The 27,767-nt window shown below is 39.5% G+C and overlaps 1 protein-coding gene across 1 annotated transcript in view; it reads right to left on the reverse strand.

The window, feature by feature from the left end:
* The window catches only part of LOC127356755 (protein shisa-8-like), a 94,614-nt gene that overhangs the window by 57,091 nt on the left and 9,756 nt on the right, over positions 1 to 27,767 (reverse strand). The gene's annotated exons all lie outside the window — the stretch shown is intronic.

The raw sequence follows: 27,767 nt of genomic DNA on the forward strand, positions 1-27,767 counted from the left end.
AGGACCATTGTGGTGTGACCTTTCATTGATTGTAAAGATGATAACTTGTCTTTCATTTCAAGCGGATGCATTCTTTTGTTTGTTCTGTGCAAAATGATGGGAGTAAAATTTCATTTTCTAGTGTAGTGTGGTGGTTTCAGCAAAATGAACTGATTTGTCCAAGTGTCTCATAGAAAGCTGCATCACTGTCATCTGTGTGATTGCAGTTTAATTGCTACAGAAAACCACCCTGGTGGAAAGAAAAATATATTGCATGCCCTTTTAGAGTGTCAGACACTATATTTGCTCCTGCCACCATTTGTTTTTAATAAGGTTACGAAAAAGCACAGAAACTAAAATAACAACACCTGGTCTGGTACATAGGTCTGCTCAGATTGCCCACTGTTGACGTCAAATAATTTCATTGTTCTTAAAAGCTAGAAACTATTTGTTCACCTCGACAAAAACAGGAGAATGCTCACCATCAACGTGTTGCCACTGACAAGGAAATTATAACAACATAGTCAACAAATCAACTGTGACCCGAGAGCCGCTATCAAGAGACCCGTAAATATTTCCTCACTGTTAATCTCACTGTTGAAACCTTCTAAAACGCAGTAGAGCAATTGCTTTTTTATTAGCCTGCTGTGAAATGATTGCCTGTGGTCATGGGAGCAATCAGCATAAAAACATGAACACCTGACCAATATAATGCAATTTAAACAGTGGACTTGCAATAGGTACTAAGTATAAATATATATAAAGTACCGTTGTGAAGGTTATAATGTGGATTTTTGTTTTTTTAATTTGTTCCCAAATGAAGGGACAAAATAGCATGAACACCAAATGGAAATGTGTACACTCCTGGCCATGATATAGAATAATATACTAACATTGCTATGACGACTTCCAAAGACGTGATCAGCTGTTTTTGTCTTTATGGTCTACTTGCCCACCAAATTTGAGCTCAATTCATGAGCTTTTTAGAAAACCAGCTGTGACAGAAACAAGCTAATTAACAGGGTAGAAACGTGGTCTCCCGACACTCACACAGTACAATTAAAGATCCCCTCCAGACATGTATTTCGAAATATACAAATAATCTTATTGGAACAATATTGTGTGATTTACTCTTTTTTTGTATTGGCAAAAATGTGTAATTCCAGAAAGGGTTAGTTTTCCTGCTGGACACAAGATGTCTCCTACTTCACTGTAAAGACAATTCTCAGTGTGTGCACTGGTGGCTTCAAGTTTCTGGACCAGTGCACACACGGTATGACACAAAATCAAAGTTATCAGGTAGGATACACCCATGAAGCAAATAGGTGCAGATGCATCAGTCCCCCTCATCACTACAGGGTTCGTAATCGTCATCTAAGACTGGATCTTCCTCCTCTGCCTCTATCTCATCCCTTGACACTCTTCTCACTGCTACGGTGTCATTAAAGCAATCTTCAGCTGCTCCAGTGGAGCAGCACAGCGACCAGCAGTCGTCTGTGGTTTTACTGGGCAGCTCCCTACTGTGAATGTGAAATGGGGGTTGTTGAAAAAACACCCGGCTCAGCAAAAAAACACTCCTCTGGATAGAATTAACATTAGGAAAAAGTTTGTTTGAAATTAGACCTTTTGATGATGATGAGTCATCTCTTCTGGCAAATAACGTGTGACTACGTACAAGCTCAGTAATGGAATTTATTCTTAACGCCACAAAAGTTAAGGTTCAACAGATTTTATAGAACTTTAGAGATTTCCACGGGGAAGGGAGTGGACTGACGGGCATTTAGGAACAATAGATAAAATAAAATGTGTCCTTAAACTGGATAGCAGGAACACATATTATGTACCCACACATGCATCTCAATTGCCCTGTAGATTTTCTGCTTGCTCGCCAATCCATTTCTCTCTCTCATCTCATCAATATCTGTCCACTTCCATTCCATTGCTTCATTTGTCTTCCACTCTCCTCCCCCCTCTCATTCTCAATGGTAAGCAGGCTGAAACTGTAGCTCCGTCACTTTCTCGTCTCCCCTCCCACTCTCGTTGTGTCTCTTCCTTTCGTGCCCTCCAGAATGCTTAAGAGCGCTATTGTTGAGTACTTGTTGTTCTCAACCCCCTCTATCTCCCTGGAAACATCTCTTTCCTTCTCTTCTCTTCTAATCCCGTCTGTCTTATCTTCTCAACTTTCTGCGTCTGACTCTACCCCCCCCATGCTCCTGTTATCTCTTCCCCCTCTTCGTTTTTTCTTTCTTTGGCTACGAGCCTTTTATCTCTCCCTGTATTGCTCTCTCAACCCTCCGTCTCTGTCTTTCACTCTGTTGCGCTCTCTCTCGTCGTTGTGTCTGGTCTGTCTCAACCCCCTCTGCCTCTCACCCTTTGGCCCAATTTCTATTTTCTCCCTCTTCTTTATTTCTTCCCCTTTAGTATTCTCAGCCCTTACTCCCTCGTTTCTCTTCCCCGCCCTGAGGAAACTGTCACATAAACTATTCCAACTTGCAACATTAGCACTCTTGAAATGATACAGACTGATAGGAGGACATCAGAGCCCCCTATCAGCATGCACACAAACACACATACACACACACTCCAGAAAAGATTTGAAGCAATGTCAAACATTTACTGACAGTTTCTACCAGCTTTTCTGCACATTGCTCTGTCAACTATTTGTTGTCTGCAGAGTTAGTTATTAAGCAACTTAAAGGTCCAGTATGTAACATTTAGGAGAATATATATATATAGTATATACATATATAATATTCATAGATATGTTTTCATTAGTGTATAATCACCTGGGGATATAGGAATCGTGTTTTCGTCACCTTACAATGAGCTGTTTTTATCTACCAATGCCAGGGGTCGCCTTCCATGGAGGCCGCTATGTTGAACCGCCATGTTTCTGCAGTAGCTTAGAAAAGGCAAACCAAACTAGTTTCTCCTAGACTCTTCACAGCCCGTTCTCAGTGTTCTCAGTTAGTTTCAATCTGCAACTTCACCACTAGATGCCACTAAATCCTGCACGCTTCTCCTTTGAACTCATTCCACTCTGTTGCATGAGATAAAGGAACAGCTAAATCCCTTAAATGTTGAAAATAAAAAGCAAATCTCCATCGCTTAAGTTGTGGAGAGATTCAAATACTGTGTAAACCCCAGTTCAGAATAACATCCACCCAGTCTATACGCCAAGGGATATCTGGCTCTTTCATGATAAGGGTGGAAGCTTTAAGTGTTGACATGCAGCACTTCAAACAACACACACTTCTAGCACAGATATGAAGGAGGCCCAGTATGTTGTAAGTGCACACAACAATGCATGCAGTACATATCACATTCCTCGTTTGGTTTATTATGTTTATTGTTTGCACCAAAATACCAAGGCAAATTCCTTGTGTGTGTAAAGCTACTTGGCAATAAACCCGATTCTAATTCTGATTCTGGTGCCCTCTTAATTCATTTTCAAATGTACAATTTTGACAAAAGCTGTCCGTGTTATAAAATGTAGATTTAAACCAATCTTCTCTTTGAAATCTGTAATGTATCAGGTAGCTGCGACACCATTGGATTTATAACTAGGCTATTTAAGCTGAGGTGATGTTGATAAGCTACATCCTCATCCCACTCTCAAGAGGGATGTAAAATACTGTAATGGAACACCAAGATGACAGTCAAACAATCAATGTGGTGTGTTTTACTATCAATAAATGACCTATTACCTATTTATGTTCATCACAAAGGCGAACATAAATAGTGAGAAAATTGGCATTTTGGGACTTTTAATGGTAATTTCTTTATTTTTTATACTCTTTTATACACTGTAATAAAACATCTTTACTCTACTTTGTGTCAGTTTAGTCCTTGATGTGAAAAAGTTAGAAAACCACTGTACTACGTTATAAGAGGTCACTATTTCTATCTCATTTTGCTAAATTATGTGTGCATTTCTATATCTATTATTGTTTTAAAGACACTGTGCCTCAATAACTTAATTTCATTGTGACTTTTGTCCACAAATGCCTTTATTTCTGTCCATATTGTGATCTTTTAAAAGTCCCAGCACAATTATTCCCTTTTTATATGTATATATAACATCACATCAAATTTTTATTTTAAACATTTTCCTTCTAATCTGAATACAGTATGGTTTTCAAAGGCTATTTTGTTAAGCTTGTATCAACTTTCTGTTTGGTTGTTTTCTAGATTGTATAAAGTTAATCAGTTTCATGAGGCTTGCATCCACACGAAGCCGATGAGCCTCATTTCCTGTTAAATTATTAAAGAATGGATTTTGCCTGTAATGCAAGACAGGATATGAGCTGATGTACAGAGACTGTATAACACTCATAAACTCAAATGATTCAGCAATAAATAAATATCCGGCACAGAGGGTTTTAATCCCGCGAGGTTTGGTGTAACTTCTGGAAAACTCCATAGAAACAACTCCAGGCAGTGTGGCCGGCTTAAAGCACCACATGCTCAGCTTTGTCCCCGATTGAGACTTGCTGAATTTGCAGAGTAAAAAAAAACATAAAACACTACAAGCTACTCCCAGTATCCCCCAAAATTTGATTTGAGAAAACATATAAACTTCAAAAACCCAGCAGCCATGGAGCTGTTCAAACTGGTAACAGTGACAAATTAAAAGTCCTTGTGAGCCCACTGACTGAGCATGAGTGTGTTTTCCAGTGAAGCAGTCCAATATGTGTGGTAATTGCTTCAAACGGAGTCCGCCATCGACCATCCTGGAATCCTTTTGGTCGGGCGCAATTAGTGATCGTTCAGACATTTATGGGAAAAACGATTTGCCTCTGAAAACGCGCTGATATTCATGCAACATGAACCTTCTCAAGGATGAAACATTCAGCACTGTAACAACTCGTCTTTATGACGTTCTACCCTCTAATTCTAAACAGACTAAAGCAGAGGAGAAATATTAAGCTTCTGAAACTGCCTCTTTAAATATATTTCTTTAAGTATATTTGATGTGAGAGAGGGAGATTTATATGAATAGAGGTGCACTGCTCCTCTGACTTTAAAGAGTATTTAAGATACATTGTTCCAGGGCAGTGTTTCTTAAACATTTTACACCCCGGACCACCTCAGAAAATATTAGGCTCTCAAAGTACCATGATGACATTAAAATACAGTAGTGCAAGCCAATCCTATTTAGCTTTTGACTCCAATCCTGAATGGAACTGGTTCAATAACCAGAGCTTATGTGGTGGAAAAGGGGTACTACTGGTCCACTCATACTTCCCATTTGCAGCCACAAATGCGATGTTTTTAAACCATTCATTTTACCTTCACCTTCTTTTATTATTTTGCCATCACATTAGAGCGTGCTAAACTTGCTAATGCTAAACTTTTTTTAAGACCAGGGTATCACACACACACACACACACACACACACACACACACACACACATATATGAACAAACATCCCCTGATATATATATATATATATATATCAGGGGATGTTTGTGGTAGTGTTTGTTCATGTCTGCGTGTGAATGGATACGTGTGAGTTTTCTCAATATGTGACATCTTTTAGATTTCAGTGTAAGACATATGACAAACATAACATGCAAGCAGGTGCAATATATGTTTGAAATCTTGATTTAGTGTGCTAGCATTCTGACATTAGCTCACACAAGCCCTAAACAAAACACAACTGAGGGTTATGAGAATGTCATTATTTTTGTTGTTTTGTCATAAGGCAAAGTATTGGACAAGTAGAAATTTTCACCTGGTGATGGTGCTAGATTAAAAGTCAGATTTATGACAATTTAAGCACAGGGGAACATGACTGCCTTAACCAAATTTCTTGACAATAAATCAAACACCTGTTTTCACTCAAAACCAACCAACTCAACTTCATAGTGCCGCTGTAGAAAAAGGATTAATTCTATGGACGCCATTAATGTCTGCAGGTATTTGCATGGTATATCAATCTGATAGTTGAGAAATGTCAGTCTGGACTCTCCCAAGAATGTGCCGCTATAGTGTAGCTAGTGTCACATAATAATTGGAGCAGCAGTTTTCATGATCTACATATCATTTACACCAGATATTTAGTTACTGTACAGTTTACTAATGCAGTCTAAACAACATAAGAGTATTAAGAAAGTGGTCATTGAGTACATACTGTTTTGAATAAATAATCTGACAGATTACATAGTTGTCTCAAAGCACAGAAAAATGTTATCCATTCCCTCTACCGTGGCTGCAAATGTGCCCTTGAACACTGCTCTGCACTACTACAGTAAGTACTCCCATGGAGCAGCTCAGCTAAAGGCTCACTTTATGAGCTCATGTAAGCACTTATTGTTTTGTTGTTGTGACATGACAGAAAACTCAAAAGAGTGATTAAGAGTCCAGAATGATTAAGTCAGTCCCTCACTTGCTCGCTTGTTTGCTCTCGCACTCAGCTGCACAAAAATCTGCAACTGCAATGTCAATTGAGCGAGTGGATTATGATAGAATTTAATTTGCAAGTATTAAAGAAACACACTCTTTGTGTTGTTTGGCCCAAACACATTTCGCTATGCCGCACAACTCCCGAGGAGAGGAGAGGGCAAATATTTATTTCATGATCAAATTGCATATCAAAGTGGTCAAACACTGTGAAACCAAATCACTGCATCCCTACAGTTTGTGTCTGTTTGTGTATCACAGCCTTGCAGTGCCCTGGTCCTGCTTGTATAATAAAATGTGCACTATTGTTTTCAATTGTCAGAGAGTGTTTTGTGCTAAAAATAAAGTGAGAAAAACACCCCACGGTCGTGCAATACGACGTTCAGTATTGTTATGCACACAACAAACACACAATGGTGCACACAAACGCATTTACTCCCCTGGGTCTATAACACAGCATTTTGTAGCTGAATCACTCTTCACTGTCACAGCAGGTTAGTTTATATTACAAGGACCCCCACAGATGATTCGAGGGGCCTACAGCCTAGCATGGGACTGAGCATTGAGCTACAACCCTGCTGTGTTCAAACAGTGCTGCTGTATAATTGTCTGTGATGCTGCATGCCACCTACAGTTGTGCCACCCGACCAACCTACACAAACACAGAAACACATGATCAGGCTCACACACACAACCACACAAGCGCACACACACTTGCCCATTTTCTACCTACAGTGTGTGCCTAGAGGGAGTTAATTGATGCCACACAAGAGTGACTCACCCTTTAATTCTCATGGGTGGTAATTTAGAGAGGTTACAGTGGGTGGGAATTGTGTGTATATACAGTGTGTGTGTGTGTGTGTGTGTGTGTGTGTGTGTGTGTTACCAATGATTTAACAAAAAATCCTCCAGGGCAGGGAAAGGGAATTTTAAATGAGCGCATGAGCCAGGCAGGAGTGTGTATGTGAGTTTATGACCATGCGGGGGCTGTTTTCTCTTTGTATTTCACTATTAATTAGAAATGTGAGACCCCAAAACAAAACAAATAAACATAAATAAAAGCCTTCCTCATTACGGCCTTTTGACCATATGATCTGATTTTCAACCTACTTATTGAATATTACGTGCTGTGATTGAGTGTTTTGTTTTTATGTTTGGGAATATACTTCACTAGTAATACGATTAAGAAGGATTTTCAGACTCCTTAATGTCGTATGCAATTAGAAGCTCTGCAGCTTATTTGAAGAGTCTGATTTTTACATAAATCAAGTTGAAGTTTATAGTTACTGTTCCAAAACTGTTGCCCCTAAATGGGCAGTCTGAACTACAATGCCAAATGAAGTATTCGTAAGTAAGAGGAGAGGACAGAAAGAGATATTGATATGCAGCCTGGTATGTGTGTGTGTGTGTGTGTGTGTGTGTGTGTGTGTGTGTGTGTGTGTGTGTGTGTGTGTGTGCTGTAGTTTATCTGTCTCTTCATCTCTCCCTCCTTCTTTTTGTCTTGGGGTGTTATGAAATGACAGAGCCAACACTTGAAGTCTCTCCTCATCAGTAATTCACTGCACTTTATCCCACTTCTGCTGTCAGAGGGAGGCAACACACACACACACACACACACACACACACACACGGCCAGATAGACAGTAGGCTAAATGGACACTGTAGTGGCACAAGTGGTAGCATGCATTATCTCAGAGGGAGTCTGATACACCAGTCCCTCTGACACAAAAACATTTGCATACTCATTAGTGCGTGTGCACATGCACACAGCAGATACGCAGATATGCAGTAGCTGCCAGATAGTGCACCCTTGTAGGCTTGGTACAGAGCCTGGATCTGTCTCCCACCCTGCTATACTCCTATTAGAGCTGACAGCTGCCAAATAATGTCCCTTGGCATGGCTGAGTGCCTGCCATGCCAGGGCCTGTTTGTGTTCATGCGTAGTCTCTCATCAACACGAGTGTGTGTTTACATGTGTGTAATAGGAGGATATATGAGAATTCCAATACTGTGTCTTAAATTAACTTTTATGAAAAAGATGTCACATTTTTGAATAGATCAGGATTCCCTTTGTGGCAGCACTGCATGAGAAAACCTACAATGAAAACAATGAATGAATGAAAAATGTTGTTGCCGACCTTTTTTTAAACAACAAAAATTAGACTAAAACTACATAAGGAGTAGCCTTGAAAAACATAAAAAATGTTCTGCTCACAACTTTAACGAATATATTGTTTTAATTGTAAAGTCACTGACACTGTTTAGCTTTATAATTAGCACAATTGCATCCTCCACTGCTTGCCATTCTTGGGGTCTGCAATGCTGTGTTTGCTAATGTTACTGGCTCCTGGAAGGATAACTGACACAGTTATGGCAAAGCTAATTTACAATTGCCTAAAAAGATTGACAAGCTGCAACAGAATAGATGTAACAAACTATGAAATCATGCAGGCCAACATTTGTAAGAATATAAACTAATATTAACATAGCATTGTGCTAAGATGAATGAGAAAGCAGAGTGCTGGCTTCCACATATTTGCGTGTTTCCTGTAAAAAGAAACAGCTAGGGAGGGACTTGTCACAGTAGTCACTAGCGCTGATTGTGTGTTACGTTGCCCCGCCATGGAGATATAGCGGTCTAATTAGCTGACTGCCAAACTGAGTGCGCAGCGAACGGCACTGCCAGACCGGGACGCATACAGCATCTGAGGCTGAAGGATGGCCAGTTTGAAGACAGGAAACATATGACTGAGGTGATTTGGCTCCTGGCTCCCCGAGGAGGGGCAGAGCAACCAAAGAACATCATTTTCTCCATAAAATATCATCCAGTTTCACCCAAATCAGTGATAAAGTTGTGTTTTTGTGAAACCGCCCCCCAATACTCTACTCTGTGCTAATGAATCTCAGCTCTGTGTCGTATAAAGAATAAATATAAGATTGATTGATAGCTGGATGTCATAATATTGGAAAAAGGGTGGTTCAAACTTACATAAACAGGAGGAGGAAGGGAAACTGATTAGACTTTGAATAAAAAGAAATTATATTGTAAATTTGTTTGTTTTTTTGAGCAGGGATGTGATCTAAAAGGCTTAAAGGCATCATTCTCAATCATCTTCATTTCATCTAAACTTTAATGTTTTGTGTTGCTAAGAAATCAGTACAAATGCCATCAATATCACGCAGTATCTTAGTGAAAATGTGAGTGAATATCCAGCTCCTGAATGATCACATTGTCATGCAGTGCTCACCTAGCACTACTGCTGCTATGTGTAATTCTAGGTACTAGCGAACACTAAAGTGAGTGGGCAGCTGTGTTCAAACAGCAGAGTTTGTAAGGACGGGATTCACTGAGAACAGGTAGTCTGATTAGAGCGGTGTGACACAAAGACTTTTGTGTGCGAACACTTTGCTATGAACAGGTAAACACTGCCTTTCCACCATCACGCCGAACTCCTCCATCCATCCACCTACCCTACCAACTTTTCTTCCTTTCTATCAACCCTCACCCAGCCTTCCTGTAGCCACTCACCCCTCAACCCTCGACCCTTTCCCCCATCCCTCGACCCTTACCCTGTCATCCCTTCATCCTTTCATCCCCTCCATCCCTTGACCCTTTCCCTGTGCCTCCCTCTACTGTGGGAGGCACAGTATTCCACATTTGTTCATGACGTGTAATAAACCTTTCTTATTCCATTCAGCCGTTGCCGTGGTCTTGCAACCTTGCAATAGATGAGAGCGACACCTGTAACCATAGTAGCTGTACACAACAAAGATGGCAACAGCTGTTCAGAGTGGACATAAAGATTTTAAATGCATAACAGAAATGAGACTTAAATGCCACTATTGAAAACAAGACTAAAATGTGAAATGCGATGTCCTCAGGGACTCAAAATGTTTTATACAAAAGCTGTTTTAGAAAGAAGCCAACATTAATGTCGCTTTAGTCATTGGTGCTCCTCTCATCTCCACAGTACAGTAATGACAACAAGATTCTAAGCGAGTTTGATTCACAAGTTTTTTTGCTCCATTGCTTTAATGTGCGTCAGTGTGCCCGCATAAAGCAATAAAATAAGAACAAAATGAACAAATTCAAAGTCAGCATGCTGGGAGCAGCGTGAACTAGTTGCTGGCAGGATCTCAGCGCTGAGGCCGTGGCGTTGCTAAAGATGATGTCACAGAAAATACCATATGTCAACCTCTGAGTCACCGCCTGCACTCATTATTTTTGGGCCGTCTTTTATTTTAGAAACAACAAAACACACGCACACACACACAAAGATTCATTCTCCTCAAGGGATTTGTTCTCAAACATTCATCAGTGTGACGCACACATAACCCACGCATGAATACACACACAGACACACATGCACACACACTGTCGGCAGAATATTTATCATCCTGTGAAGCCTTTGACTTCATTGATAATATACAGGTACTCAGTATGATGTCCCCATTATCCATCATTAGATTGACAATAATATTGATCTGTTTTATCAGATATCTATCAGTGTCTAAACAGCTTAATGGGAAAGTCTGTACAGTAGATTTTATGCAACTGTGAACTCTTTCATTATTTGAACCATTTTTTTTCTTTATGTCTCTTTTGTAATTAATATTTCAACGCGCATACATGTGCTGAAGCTTCCTTTATTTTGTTTGTTGAAAAGAGTTTTCTATAATTCACGATTGGAGCGTTGAGACTTCTGCAGCTTCTGCCATTTCATTCAACCTTAGGGGTCAACATCCCAACCATCCATCCCTTTGACATGGACAAAGAGATCAATTCACCCCTTTATGCCTTTTATGGATGCACCCACTTGGGGCCAACACACAACCTGTAAATGTCATGTACTGTAAATATGTCATGGTCAGGGCAGCATTGATGAATTAGCAATACCTTGGCACTCTATCATCTGTGCACTGTGACAGGCTCGAGTAACTGTTCGTGGTGTGTGAACTGTGGAGTTAAGTGACCTTGGATTACAACCGCAGGCACGGATACGGCCAGTATGATGGTCATTCGCCCTGGGAGCTGTTTGCTCAGTATAGCAAGGTGAGGCAGACACAACAGGATGCATGGATGAGTGGCAAATCTTAACTCCGCTCATTTAGGATGCAGTTTACATGAGCACTGGGATGTGGCAGCTCTGCGTCTCCCAGATGGGTGCTATTTGTGGCTAAGGGGATGCAGCTGGTCAGCCAGCAATGTGAACTATCAATGGACATGCATGCAGCTTGATTAGACACATTTAGGAAAGCCTGATGCTTGACTCTTTAATCTACACATCCTTATTACAGGTTAATGCATCATGTTAGCGTCACATTACGTCAGATTTATGATTCAACAATTATTTATGTTGTTGAATGGAACCGCTGACTTTATATGTTGTTCCTTTTATTTATATGTTGTTATTGATATGTGAATATAAGACTCTCTCTCAAACCCCATAAAGCATGGATATAGATCAAACATTAATCACTGAAGGGGACACTGACCTATTAAAGAAAGAGTTTGACATTTTGGGAAATGTGCATATTTGCTTCCTTGCAGAGAATTACATGAGACGGTCAGCTTAGTGGAAAAGACTGGAAACAGCTAGCCCGACTCCATCCGAAGGTAACAAAATTAAACTATTAGTCACCCTGAAGCTGACTCCAGAAAGTGTATGCGCCGGGCCAAAGAAATAGTACATAGCTGCTGGTAGGTGGATTTTGCTTCATATTTACTGTATAGACATTAGAGTGGTATCAATCGTGTCATCTAAATCCTGGCAAGAAAGCAAATTAGTTTCTTTCCTAAAATATCCAACTATTGCTTTAATTATTATTAAATTATTTTTTACACATCCAACTGACCAGTAGTTATATTAACATTTATTTTAGCAACTAATTGCTCCACTTGTAAACCAGATATTTTTTTTTGCTTAAAACAGCTGCCTGCTGTGGTGTAAAATGATGCCACTAGAGCAATGAGAGTGAACCAAATCAATAAAATCAAAACAATGAGTTGCGGATCCATCACTCTCAGCTAATTTTTATTAACATTACAAGGCAGAGGTTCTCGCGAGGTCTACACTACAGTGGTACCAGACCAACCAGTGTCTTTAAGGTAGTACTGGCAGCTATGGGGCAGGGCGCTAGGAGTAAGACAATGAAACAACAGGGTGGCTGCTAAAGAGGTTAGCATAGAGGCTTCTAGCATCAGTTATCAGATCAGAACTGGAGAGTTTTTATTCATTGAAAGAAGAGCAAAACAGCACTGAAGGCTTTTTTTTGATGGAAAAGATGTTTTCCCTCTTGTTCCGACTGGCTTCGCTAAGAGTTTGACTACATTATTTGGTTTGTTGATGGGGTGAAGTTCACGTGTGATAGACAGTGACAGACAGATGGTTCATCCAATCACCTGCTGAGTATTTTTTGAAAGTGCTTGCCCTTTTCCAAACAGTTTCCAACGGTAACTTTCCACATGGTTCTGTGTAACAAACCATGATTTGATCCGTTGTTAAAACAATAATAATTATATCCGCTTAAAAGCTGCATTACTTCTCCTAATACAATTTCTGTACTACTAGTACTACTTCTCACAGAAATTTCTGAAGCCGCTCTACTGCACACACCTCTAAGTGTTATGTTTTCTCTAGACTACATTCACCTTTTGCTTGATCACTGTAGCTGTTTTTCTTGCACAGTTAAAACGGAAACCACTCGGTGCTAATCTCTTTGACGCAGTACAGTAAATTTGATGCAATGCAATGTAATGCAACAGAAAGCAACACTATAAAAAGCTTTGCAATACAGCGCAACAAGAAGTAGGGAGGCAGGAGTCAACCTGTGTTTAGCTCATAACACACATTCACTCATGCACAGATATTGCCTTCACACTGCATTCAACTCAAAGTTCAGCCTTGTACACAGACATCAAAGCTAGGCACAATATGCACTCTGTCGGGTTTACTAGCACACACACACACACACACATACACCTAGTGCAAGGACACTCTGACAATGCGGTATAATATACTAATGGATAAGCAAGTCTCACAGCCAATTCTTGTTCCTCATTTGTCATGAAATCAAACACACACACACACACACACACACACACACACACACACACACGTGTACAATAAGTCTGATCTTGGCTTCACGAGTGAATACGTACCTACAGGGTGGGTCACATCAATGACTCTAATCTATCAAACTGTCTGACTTGACTACTTCTAATTCCATCCACACATCCATCTCTTCTCTTTATTGCTGCTTCTCTCCATGCCTGTACCCTCAATCAGTTTGTTCTCTCAACCTCTGTCTTCGTCCGTATCATCTTTAATATATCACTTTTTCCTGTGTTGAAATGGTCCATTTCACTGGTGCCATTTTAATTTTGATCTCTGCCTGCATTCATCCTCCAAAATAATTCTGTCTTTCTTACTACTTGGCAGGTTTCTGTTGTCTTTTATTCTATCACATCTTATTCTGATTCTAACTTCCATTTATCCAGGAACGAGTTTAGTTAACTCTTTTATAAGATCTCTTTACCCCACTTGTCCTGGTTTTAAATGTTTTTTCCAAAAATGTCATGAAGGACACAAACATTTATTTTGAAGAGGTGTTTGATGAACATTTTGTAGCCTTGTTTTGATTATATAACATTTTTCTTCTTCCGTACATTAGCAACATTGCTTTTTAAGGTGGGATTGGTCATTCTGCAGAAAGATAGTTGATTGTTGACTCTCATTCCCTGGTATCAAATACTTTTGCAACCCAAAGCGTCGATATTCAACGACCTTTAACTGCTTTGGCACTGCATCTGCCTCTCTTCTATATCTTTCCACATCCGTGTTTCCCCCCAATCACTTAATATTTGCAGTCAGTTCAGTAGACAGAAATCATGATTCACTTGATTTTAAAGTTTTTAAATGATTCCTCCCATAAAAACAAAATGCTGATTAAAAAAAATCCTCTCAAGCATTCAGTCTATTCCCATGTCCACATACTGACAAACCACCAGTCCAGAGGAAGTGCAGACAAAAGGGATGGGGAGGGAGGGAGGGACAGATTAATGGAGTGATGGTATGAAAAATGTACTCGCTCAGTGCACTCTTTTGATAAAATGCCAATTAACCAATCTCTTTCACCAGTTAATCTCAATTCCTTCCTTTCCCAAGCTTTCTATTTTGCTCAAATTCACTCCCTCTCTCACTTTCCGTCGTGCCTCTACTTGTTTTCCTCTCTCGTCTGCCTGTTTCTCTTTTTAATGGCTCTCTAACTCTGACGACTATCTCCCAACCCCTCTCTTTCTCACACTTATTTCATGTCCATCCCTCCTTCCTCATCACCCACACTCCCATTCCCTCTATTTTTCTTTTTTTTTTGTCTATAGGTCTCCTGTTATCTCCGCTGCCTCATGACTGCTCCTATCTCTCTCTTTCTCTCTCTCTCTCTCTCTCTCTCTCTCTCTCTCTCTCTCTCTCTCTCTCTCCCCCCTCTGTTACGTGTGCTGTTTAGCTGCGCTTAGCTTCACCTGTCAGCTTGGATCAGGGCTGTGGAGCAGCAACATGACAAACTGCCCTCTGATTCACTTACACACACACAGACACACACATATAAGCGCGCGTAAGTGCACACACTTGTAGCGTCTTTTCAGAACCCCCCCCCGCACCACCCCTTTTTCCCTTTCTCTCTGTCTTTCACTGGCGTATTGATTTGTGTTGATGCTTTAGTTTGCAGTTACATACAGTTCACCGTCTTTGTACAAACATTTTAAAGGAATGTACTGTGTTTTTTTCAAACTAGCCAACTTACTGTATCTACGATAAGATGGAAAAACAGACAGAATGTCACTAGAAACAACAGAAACTTATTTAGTAACTCTTTGCATTATTATTGTTATTGTTATTATTTTGAGAGGATGGTATTGTGGGGTGGGGTGGGAAGGAACAGTAGTAATTGCTTGTATAAATGTTTGAGGAACAGTTACACTATTATTTGATATGACTGTAAAACGGAGCCAGTGTGAGCCAGCAGACGTGACGTACTGTGAGTTGCTTTGTACTCATTGGCTGCACATATTTGATTCGTCCGTAGCAGGAAACAATGGTGGCTCGCCTGTTCTCACACAATCTCATATTGTGACTAAACAGTACGCTAAAATATGTTTCTGAAAGAATTTTAAGCGAGTAGCAGGATCTAGCTCCGTATTTTCTCCATTCAAGTGAATGATATCAGTGTGTTATTGCACCCAATGGCGCTCCCTCTGTGGCCTTTACATAGAATGCAGGTTTTAAGACACATAGGCGTTCAACTTTAAGACCCGGACGCTCTGTCCATTATATATACTGTCAATGATAACAATATAAATCTGTTTTAAATCTGACAACGTTTTACCTGTTGTATTTTACCTGTTGGAGTAGGTAGAGGTGTATAGTACAGATTGTGTACATGTGGAAAACTGTGTTAAAGCTTAGTGAAAATGCATGCATTGCTAATATAAAAGCGTTTGTTTTCAGTGCACGTGCACTGGAGCTGGCTTGTGTGTTTTACAGTCAGACACACCATCACACAGATGGCTTTTAAAAAATGTTTAATTAAAGAATCGCTCATTTTCTTCTTTCATGTGCCTCCCCCAGTATCTCATCTGTTCCTTCCTGCATTTGACATTGCAGTCTACAAAATATTTCTCAAGTCTTTAAAATCCAATCCAAATCCAATTATTAAATTGAGGTTATTTTTCTCTATATCCAAATGACAAATATGTGTGAACCGTTTCTGGCATAAACAAACCGACTAACCCCTCTCTCATGAAAGGCAGACATACGTGGGGAGAGAGAGCATTGATTGGGAGTCTTAGAAAGGTCCCTATAGCTCTCACAGAAAAGGAGGGCTATAAATCCACTTAATGGCTGGAGATATTAGCATGGGCTAAGCTGCTGGGACAGTCATCACTTACAGGAAGGAGGAAGGTGTATGGAGGAAGACAGACAGACTAAGAGGGGATGTGAACTGCATAAAGGGGGTTTATTATATAGTGAGTGTTATGTGCATGTGTAAATTAATGCCTGTACGATGATGGTACAGTAAACACACACACACAGAGGCAGAGGTCTCCCTATATACAAGCAGAGGGAGGACTGAACTGATTGACAAAATGGTCCCCCAAAAACACTAAATTCTAAATACAGGTTTGCTGTTTGTCTGCTGCCACGCCTTAATTTATCGACAGTTTCTTTACGCTGACAAATTGTGGTGATTTGAGCGTAATGCAGGCTGCTCTGCTTCCTAGAGAAGTCTCACAAGTGTTGGAGGGTTGCAACAGGGCGGAAGTTCCTTTTATTTTAAGCATCTTCCGCTGCCGGAGACGGAAAAAAGAAGAGGAAAGGGAAAAAGACAAGTCAGCGAGGAAAAGACAGGGAGGGATGTGACAGTTGTGTTCATAGTACTGTAGCCTAAAAAGCCATTTCAGTTTTTACTGTGGGATGACAGAAATTTTTATTCTCTTTGCCATGTGGATATTGTTCAACAAGAGACTTACTAGACTTGTTTTAACACCATTCTTATTTTTCTATATTTAATTTCAAAATGTGTATTTCCGCTGTGACTGAATAAGAGGTAGGTTAGGCAAGAATTATCATAACTAAGATAAAACATAAATTGTATTGCATCTTTCTAAGCCCAACTGTGATTTTACTGCACTCTGCCTTATCCACTTCTACTTCAGTTAGTCAGTTCTGACATTTCCCCCGATGCTTCTCGGCGACATTCAAAATTTATATCAATTCATCAAATCAGCTCTGGTTTTTGCATAGAGAGAGAAAGAGGAAGTTTCTGGAGAAAAGTTGTGTCCGTCAAACAAAATGCATTTTAGCTGTGAAGGGTTCTGCAAAGGACTTATACCAATACTTGTTACTGATTATTGGCAGTGATGCCAGCAGCTTGTTTGAGAATAAAAACACAAAAATCCATACACACATCCCTTTTGCTACATTATAATGTAAGTAAAAATCTGACTATGATCCTTTGTTGCATATCATTCCCCTCTATTTATCCAGCTTGTCTGCCACTTTTCACATACATAAATAAAAAATGCCACGGGGTGCCTATATTTTTGACAGACTATTAACTTTTGTCATCACATGCTGTGGTTGTATAAGGTACCACTGTTTTCCAATTGAAAACAGTGAACATCTGGCTCGCTGTCTGCTGCCTCTCTGCCACAATATGTATGCAGCATATAGAGCGATCCTCCTCTCTCTAAAGATTTATCACACTCATTTGTACCAAAGTAGGGAGGATAGGAAGCATGTGGCTGGAATGTAAATGTCCCTTTACATTTCATAGTGGTTCACACTGATAAACACACCAAATGGAGGAGAGAAGAATAGAATTAATGAATGAAGGAGGGGATGAATGGATGAGGTACAAAAGAAGTGAGCAGAGGAGAAAAGGAAGGACAAGATGGTGTGCAAGGAGAGAAGAAAGAGATTTTATGAAGAAATTACATGTAGGTATAAAGAAAACACTATAGAGAATATGCCACTTGAGCGCAGATTCAGGTAATCTCCCCTTCACATTGTATTACATTATTTGATAGTTAACATTCAATCTTATATGGCAGACGTGTGCAATAAAGAGTTGACTGCACCTTTAAATTGGTCCTCAACTTGATCAAAATGCCCATATGACCCCACTCTGTTGCTACCAGTTACGGCATTGTATGTTATCTAGATGTTAAAAGGTAAATGTTTTGAAAAGCAATGACAAATGAGTTATTCTGTCAATGAGACCAGAGGATTCCTGCAAATGTCATCAAATGAGCATTCCTCATCAGTTTCCTTTCTCATGATTGTACTGAATTATTCATGCAGCCAGTTCACTACTTGTATTTATTTAAACTACTAATTTAGTGACTTTTTTGGTCAAGTGATCGTAGCGTTGTTCTGTCTTGACTCTAGATTAAGGCACAGCCCGAACTGCTCAGGCAACCATTTATTCAAACAAGAAACAAAAATCTTTCTCAACTATGTATATCTTTTTGCTTTATCTTTGTACTTTTCCCTCTGATGCATTCTGTTTCTGTTTTCCCCAAACTCTCTCACTCTCTGTCTTGTCCTGCGTTATGTAACTGTGTTTCTGTGCCTTTGTGCTCCACTTTCGTACACAGTGTAAAGACCCTTTATGGTTAAACAATGCAACCGAACACCGGGAGACCGAGCTGGGTATATTGGTTATGTAGACTGGCGGTAACCAGTGTTTTTATTCCTTCACTGAGGACAAAGCAGGAATGAACAGAGTACATGAAGTGACTTTGTTTCCTGGAGCAATAGCTGAACTCTACAGTGCTTGTTTCGCATCAGCCATTGCAAAACTCCACTCAACAGTCTCAACATTAACTCTTTTGTAGCCTTTATGAGAGGATGTTCTTTAGCGTGGTTAACGTCCCTAAAATCACAGCAAAGAATATCCTCAGCAATATAATGGTTAATTAATAACAATTGCTGGACAATGATAAGATAATGATAAAATGAACATCAAAATGTTCATATCACTTCAATATTACTTTTCTGTCTGCACATACATTACACACTGCAGCCTGATTATGTCCCATACATGCTCCTGGATTATATTTCTTGTATAGCCCTTCTGTCTTCCAATGTTGGCCTTTTGGATGATAGCAGGATCTGCAATACACACGGCATTTAATATCTCTCTGATCCTCAGAGCAGCCTGCCAGAGAGCCTGAGGGCAACAGAATGTGTCGGTGATCTGTTAAAGGGTTGTCTCTCTAATCAGTTTAGTTATATACAGCGGGTTAAGTATTTCATTTTGGCATTTAGCCAAACACATGTTGAATGTGTTTAAATAGTAAGGACACAATTTGGTCAGTGACTCAGGGGGTGTCCATATTTGCAGCTGTATAGGAATACTGTACAAAAAACACAGCTTTTCACTATCGACATGTTAAGGGGTAATGTGGGGCTGGAAAACAGAGGGGGCCGGCAGGCTGGAGAGTTTATGAAGAAGATAACAGAGGAGGGGGAAAGGGAAGCAGGGAAAGTAGCGTAAAATGGGGATGAAGGTGATTGATGGAAAAAGAGATGACTGGAGAGAGGGAGGAGTGGACGGATAAGGTGAGTTGTATTTTGACCATCATGGCTGTCATGTAGAGTTGAGAAATCTGAGTTCCCCTGTCATTTTCCATTGACGCTGTGTTATTTCACAGCAGCCCATGGGGGGTATTATATTGTTTTCAATCCAGCTCAAGGGTAAGACATCAAAATCTATTTTCCTCTCTCATTTTTCTCTTGCTCTCTCTCTGTCCATCCATCTTTCTTTGTTTCTTTGTCTTTGTTTCTTCTTTCTTTCCCTCTACACTCCTCTCAATGACAGGGTTCCCCCAGCCAACGTCAGTGTTGCGTCAAGCTGGCATTTATAACATTGATACCGCATCGGTATAATTAGAACGCACATATCGACTGTTCGACTGCTGCCAAATGTGAGTATGCGTATGTGAGTGTGCGAGTGCATGTGTGATGACACTTTTGATCCTGAGAGCAATCTTGATTCCAAAGTTTTGCCTTTAAAACTTTGTTTTAGGGGTTTTTTTGTGTTGAAAAAAGAAAGAAATTAAGTTGTTTGCAATTTTTGCACCTATTGCACAACAAATGTGCATGTACAAAAACAGTAATTGAAGACAGCGCCTGACACAACATTAACATAATTTTAACCAGCTGAAAAACAATCAAAATAAAAACTGGAAAGAGCTGACAGTATTAGAAAACTGGGCATGTCTCCAGTGATTATGGGAGGCTTCCAAAGTACTTAGAAAGATGCAGGTAAAATATTGAATCTAATACTGGCTGTTGGCTCTACAGACAGCACCATGGCTCCAGCACAGTGGCTCTTGCGTACTATGATAGTGTCATCATGCGTTGTAACTGCAGGCCTGAATCCTCATTGATTTTCATTATAGCTCAGACACTGTTACTAATCCTGAGTGCAAAGAACAAACACAATCCTGTTCAGTACACAGATAGTAGAGATATACTTTACCCTGCTGTTGCTTTAATGCACACAGGCTTTTTTTAAGTGCTGTGGTATCATAAAATTCTGAAACTGACACGTCGGCCCTGTCCTAATTGAAAATGCAAATAAAGTAATTTTTAAAGTGAGCCAGTAACCTGCCAGTGATGTCTTTTCACCCAACAACAAATCAGTAAAATAGGATTACTGACAACACAGCAAGTTATAGATCATATGGCTTTAAAGTCTCTTTGTGAGTAGAAGAAGCAGAAATAGCTGGACAGATATATTTTTTATTACAGTGAAAAACCAAACACTTTAAAAACAAAAAAATTTCTAAAGAATAAAGAATGAGCATGTTTCTACAGCAGCCTATTGCTGCAATGCCAAAATAAAAACAGGTCAGTATCAAGTTTATTGTTATAACAAGATGTTTTTCACATTATAACACTTTTTTTTATTTCTTTCACATTATACCTGAGCCATTTTTCTTCTTCTGGCATGGCACCAATACCATTAGTATGTTTCTATGTTTGTGAGAGGTAAATCAAAAAGAGCTAAGTGCTAATCATTACATTGTAGTCCCTGAAAACTCTTGTAGTCTTCCAGTCGGATTTGAACTGCTGCCTTTTGTAAAACAGGAAACTTGAATCTCGAGATAGCAACTGTGCAAACGTTAAGCACAGCTCTGTGCTGTTGTTGTTGTTGCTGTGGATGTTAACTGTGCTGCATACAATATGTGTATTTGTATGAGTAGGAATGTGTGTGTGTGTGTGTGTGTGTGTGTGTGTGTGTGTGTGTGTGTGTGGACAGGGTTGGTAGGGGTTAAGGGGAGGCGAGCAGAAGACAAAATGATATAGTGGTGCTATCGACTGCAGACCCTGAACCCCTGCAGTCTCATCAATCATATGACATGTTACGCCACTAACATACAGAATAAACCCCCAATTAGCCGCCGTGGAATGCCAGTAAAATACCATATGAAGAAAATACGGCTTAAACCAGACACACATGGTACAATAACCTGCATTTTAACCATCGTTTTGCCACAGTGCTGTATCACTAAATTGTCACTGAACAGAACATTAACCTTCAGAATACTTTTTTGATATAGCATGTTGTTTGTTTTACTAGGAGTTAGATGAGAAGTCTTATCATTTAATTTTATGTCATTAAATAGTTCAGTCAAAGACTAGATGGACCTATCTTAGGACAAACACTGGGAACAGGGGAAAAACTAAACTTTTGTATCTGTCATGTAAACAAGATTAAAATGCAGGCTGAAGCTAGCAGCTATGCTGTGTGGGACAGTGTCACTGTAATACATTCAGCAGTTTAAATTAATTCAGTTTTGCACTGCGGGCCAATTATGGACGATTTCAGTAACTTCGGTTCAGGATTTTGTTCCTGACTGTAAAAACAAAGTGATCTGAATTTGGTCTTAACTGATTCATGCTTCTGGCATTTCTTCTTCTGGTCACTGCGGATTATGGATGCTGATTTAGACCCATTGACTCAGACTCAGTGACTGAGAACAGGTTAAGTGCGTAACATGGTTAACTGAGAGAGATAAAAACAGCTGGAAAAAAACAAAGAAACTTTCTTATTTTAACTTTTTCAGCACTCTCTCTCTCTCAGTATCTTTTGGGTGCTATAAAAGGAAGATGGATAACCCAGCTTTTTGACCCGAAAGGCGAGAAACTGCTGGCGAGATTGGTCTCAACATATATCGGCACTGCACTCTGCAGCCTGTCGAAACAAGTATGTGTGTTATTGTGTGTGTAGGAGAATTTTTGTGTGTGTGTCCGTGAGAAAAGGAGAGAGTGATAGTTAAGTGGTTTTGAATTGACCAGTCCATTCAGGGAAATTTATATATGTAGACAAAATGTTACCATTATGAAAGATGAAGTGCTAAAAAAGGAATTATTTTGATTATTAGATGATGACTACATCAGTATCTCTATTTACCTTAACCGCTACGTACTGTACAGTATATGTTCTCCTATCATACCAACAAAAGCTTTGGAAAAGAAATGGGGCTTTTTTGGAGAGAGAGCAGCCAGACAGAAGAAAGGATCAAGAGAGAAAAGGAACAAGATGGAGACAAAGGGAGACCAATGGGGAATGAGACAAGCACAAGCATATGAATAGGAAAAGCAAACAGAACACGAACAAGGATGAGGGTAAGGGATGAAAGTAGAGAGTGAAGTAAAGAAGTGAATTCCTCATCGCTGTGCCATCCTGTTCCCCCTTCTGAATTTCCCTCATCTCTGTTCCTGCACAATGCCGAAGACGTACGACGGTTTGGGCGATATGAGCCAGCAGGTAATTATTTTTTGGATTATAAAGAAAAGGAATGGGTAGAGATGGAAGGATAGGGAGGAGGCAGTGGAGACTTGGGGAGGGGAAGGGGAAGAGGGAGAGATGAATGGCAAAGGTGATGGATGTCTTTCTCTCGTTTAATCTGTGTGTTATGTTTAAGCTTTCCTGTAGATGCGATAGTGTTTAGAGATAAGAGCTGAGAGGTGATTACTGAGGAGGCAGGGAGCCACGATGGGCAGAGAATGAGGGGGGAAAGGAGAAAAAAAAGACAGCAAGACACAGAGAGGAAGAAATAAACACCAGTTTACAGAGCTTTAATTTTAAATCAATATACATAAATTGAAATGGACAGTACATCATGTAAAAATATCAGATAGCAGCATATTATGCATACAGTACTCATTATTTAGAAGCACATTATGCATATGGGGTTGTGGGGAGTGGAGATAGGGGGCACTGAATCACCCTCTTGGTGGCACCTGTGCTCCCATCCCCAGCTTATTGCATGAATTAAATGGTGTAAGTGCCACAGAATAATTATTGAATGATGAATCATTCGTCCTTGCTTATGACATCAATAAAGTGCATGAAAAAATTGCAAAACTATCTAAATAGCAAAAGCAGATGTAATAGTATATGATTACAATGTTCAGTGTGGGGCCATTTTATTGTTATTTCCTGCAAAATTCTAACTATACAGCCACTATATTATTCCAGAAATTTAATTACATTTTTTTATTCAAGAAAATGTTTGTACTGTCTCCTACGTGAGGTTTTTCAGGCGTAGAACCAACACTCTTGATGAAAAGCTCAAGCTCAAGTTTCCCTCGTATCATCTCCTTCACTCGCATTTAAATGAGCCACAATATGGTTGAGACCTTTCTGCTTCGTTTCTTCCTTTTCCAACTTAGGTAAGTGGTCCTCAGAGACCCTTTTCATTTCTGCCAATTCTTGGCAAAGAGCTTGCAGGATCTCAAAGTCCTTAAGGCTCTCTGTCTCATTCTGGTCCTTCAGGTCGTTTTGCTTTTGGAGCACCTCAACAATTTTCTGCTGGAGACCATATTTTCCCTTCTCCACTGCATTGAGCGTCTGCAGGGTATCATCAGAGCACCTCTTTTAATCATCTGCTTCTTTGCCTCTGCGACCACGAACACCTCAATTTTGTCAGCCTCTGCGTGGGTCCTTAATTCTTTTTCTTTCTGAAGGAGTTGGTTCCGTTCCACAATTTCCAGGTGGAGGCCTTCCCTTGGCTTGTTATTGCGGGCCCATCTGAGATGTTGTGCATCTCCTCCAGTCCAAGCCCCTTTCTATCTGGAGTTGGTGGTTGAGCACTGTAATGTTTTTTGAGAGAGAACTTCCTGCTTTATTTCTTCTTATTTCTGCTTTACGTCCAGCTCAGCGGCAAGCATCTGGTATTCAGTTGAATGCTTTGACCTCCAGGTTTTGAGGTTGTCACCTTGTCTGTGCTCGTGGACTCAAATCCTTGAAGTTTTTTAATCAGTTTGTCAAATTCTTGACTCAGGGCTGCGTTCTTCTTCATCTCCGCTGTGAGCTTGTTTTTGAAGTGCAGTTTTATCTCTGCATTCTCCATCTGGAGGGCATTGTGGTTGCTACAAAGGACCCTTAGCTCATTCTCATACATCTCAAAGAGGTCCACGCTGTGCTTTTAGATGTCATTTTAAGAATTTTAACAAAGTCATTGTCAGAAATTATTCAAAGTAGATTATTTTTATATCCTAAAGCATTTATTTTAATGAATAACACATACACTGTGCACTTGACCATACTTTTATTAGTTAAATATTAATTTAAAAATGGTTTAACTTTTTTTTAATGAATCATTTGTATTCACTCTACATATCACAATCAAATCATTACAAGAAGAGTTTCAGTGTTATGCTGAACACAAAATAAAACTCTGTGTTACATTAAATAAGTGTATACTCAATATATTTAAAGGGAAGGGTCCTTCTTGTTTTTATTAAATAAATGTGGTTTTGTGTTTATATATATTTATTATGTATTATATGTATTTCCTAGTTTTGCCAGAAAACTGATTCAGTCATTATTTTTTACCGGCTGTTAACCAGCTTACATTGGCCAGTTCTGGCAAATCCGGCCTCCTGGAGCACCCAGACCCAGACAAGTACAGGGGAGGTCTGCCATTTTTGTTGGGGTGATTGAGGCCCTATGCCAGCAAGCCACTGCAGTTTCAGAAACGAACTTGGGTGTGGTTATTTCTGCAGGCCTGTCAGATTTGGGCCATGGTAGGAATACTTCTTTTGGTTAGCAAACTTGTTGTTTGTTCATTAGCTTGGAGAGCTTTAATCCCTCTTCAATAACTTTTTATTGAATGAAAAGATTCACAATCCTGAGAACAAAATACCTGGGAGGGGGCTGAGCAAGGAGAAAATAGAACGAAGCTCGGAGAGCTATTTCTGGAAGACGGAAGACATTTCAGGAAGAATTGCAGATTAATTTCCACGTGACATTTTCTGGTATGACCGGGCCTTAATTTTGAGAATGGTTCATAAATTATTTAAACTATTAGTTAATGATGAAATAATTGCTTTTTTACATCTATATCTCTTTATTTACATGATTAACTGAGTATTATCCTTTTTATACAGTGTGTTAGTCTTTAATGTATTTATAAGCCATTAGAAATATAGTAGGTATTCACAAATAATTTGTGAATAATTATAAACATATAGTTATGAGCTAATTCAATAACAATATATAAATTATGAATTTTACGTTAATCAAAACAAATTGGTTTGATAACACTGGCTCTTTACTTGTTTCGGGTAACAGCAATTCTACCAGAGTGAAACGTTTCAGCATTCTTCCCTCTTCTGACTGAAAGATATTAAAAGATGAAAAGGAAGCAGAAGGTGGAAGGGCAGATTGCAAAGAAATGAAGATATGCATAATAGCTAAGAATGGTGAGATGGCGAGGAATACAAAATGAGATAGATAGATAGATAGATAGATAGATAGATAGATAGATAGATAGATAGATAGATAGATAGATAGATAGATAGATAGATAGAAGTTGAGTCAGTGGTGAGTTACAGGAGCAGGAGAAAGAGAGATGACCAGCTACAGTACACAGAGAGTAATAATGCTTGCTGCTGTGCGCGCTCCAGCAAACAGCTTCATGTTAAGCAGTTGATTTCCTGTCAGGGCGACTTGGACCTAGCGTCAATCTACTGGGACAACACCATTATCAGGATCACTGGAGTGAAAATGGAGCCCACGTTGGACGGCCTGTTCCCAAACTCAGACTATACACATAAACTTACACAGTTGCAGAGAGCCTCACAGAAACACAATGTAACAAACACAGTCAACACAGTCTCCAGTTCTAAGGAGTTAGCAAAACATTATTAGACTGAATATAGGGGGGAATATATATTCATACACTTTAACAATGGAGCTTCCCACAAAACCTCCTACAGTGCCTCCACATTACCAAGTCAAAAGTGACAGATCCTTGTTAACAGCCCACAGCCCTATTCAAAAATAAACCTCTCATTGTGAAGTAATAACTCTTCATTTATCTATGTTTTGTCTTCCTTTCAAACATAAAGTGAAATATAGTGTTTTAGTTCCTCATCTTATGATAAGAATCCTGTAAATATCTAGTAACTCGAGTGTGTGGGCTTTGATAAAAAGCTGATATAAATTTAATTCAGTGAAGAAGCAGGACGTTTTTTGGGTGGATGCTTTGGCATGTAATTAAATTAAAGTCAAATCAGAGAGAAGAGGAGGCATTTGCATGATGGGCTGTTGCATTTTTTTACATTTAATGTAAGTAGAAAGATGTGGGAAAGGTTCATTAATCTGTTGTGCTTGTGGTGGGGAAAAATATTTTTACCTGGAGCAGTCTACACACGAATAGTTTCTCCATGCAGGATTTTTCTTCAAATAAAGGCACTTGTATGTATTTTTTCTAAATTCAACACAGTTTGGGCATTAAAAATATCACAATAAACTGGAAATAATATGGACAAGCATAAGCCTTGTATGCGATCTTCATCTTCCCTCACAAGTAGCCATGAGATTGTGCATGTTATGTAGCTTTTGAAGTGTAGTGTGCTTCATTGAGAGCAATTCAATACACTAAACTTAAGTGCATACATTCTGTACAAATCTTAGTATTTTGATGATTTTGTTTATGTTGTACGAAATTGAGAGTGCATATTTTGTAATACTTATATATATTTTTCAGTGCCTTTATGTCTTATGTAAAGCACATTCAGTTGTTTTGTTGAAAGGTATTATACAAATGAACTTGCCTTGCTTTCATCTGCTTTAATAATGTGCATAATGTGGACGCAGGTATCATTCTGTACGAATATGCAAAATCTCAGGCCATTTTGTTTGTAATCTCTCATGCACACTTTTTGGCCTCATATCCAGCACGTGCTATGTTTTATACATGAGGCTGCAGACAAGAGTGAGAGAAAGTAGAGGATGAGATGAAGAAACAGAAGGAGAAATAATAGGATACAGTATTAGAAAGGGGGCTACTGAAGGAAGGAGAAGGAGGTAGAAAAGGAATAGGTCTGGGCGCAGACACAATAGAGAAAGTATGTGTTGTGGAGCCACTGCAGCAACAGTTGAGCTGAGGAAGTTCAGGGCTCTGCAGCAATCTGTCTCACTGAGCTCTGCTGCACTGAGGTGTGGTGTGGAGTTACAATCATAACACAACTGATACTGCCGCCTCTGTGGGACACGCATGTAAAAAGACATACCTCCGTCTATAGACACAAAACTACAAAGTAGGCATACATCCAGTGTTAGAAGAAGCAGCGAGATATTTAAAAAAAATAAAAAGTAAAAGTAGCAGTACCTCATTGTGAAAATACTCTGTTACAAGTTATGTAAAGGGGAAGTATTATGCGGTTAGCTGCTTAGCAAAAAGTAAAGCTATATCCATCAGTAACCTCCATAAATCACTGAGTTGAGGATGAGAAGCTGGAGGACATAGCAGGGAAAACTAGAAAATGTGTTACTTCTCTTCACAACCGGAAAAG

The sequence above is a fragment of the Dicentrarchus labrax genome, unplaced genomic scaffold (genome assembly GCF_905237075.1).
Source record: "Dicentrarchus labrax unplaced genomic scaffold, dlabrax2021, whole genome shotgun sequence".
Lineage (NCBI taxonomy): Eukaryota > Metazoa > Chordata > Actinopteri > Moronidae > Dicentrarchus > Dicentrarchus labrax.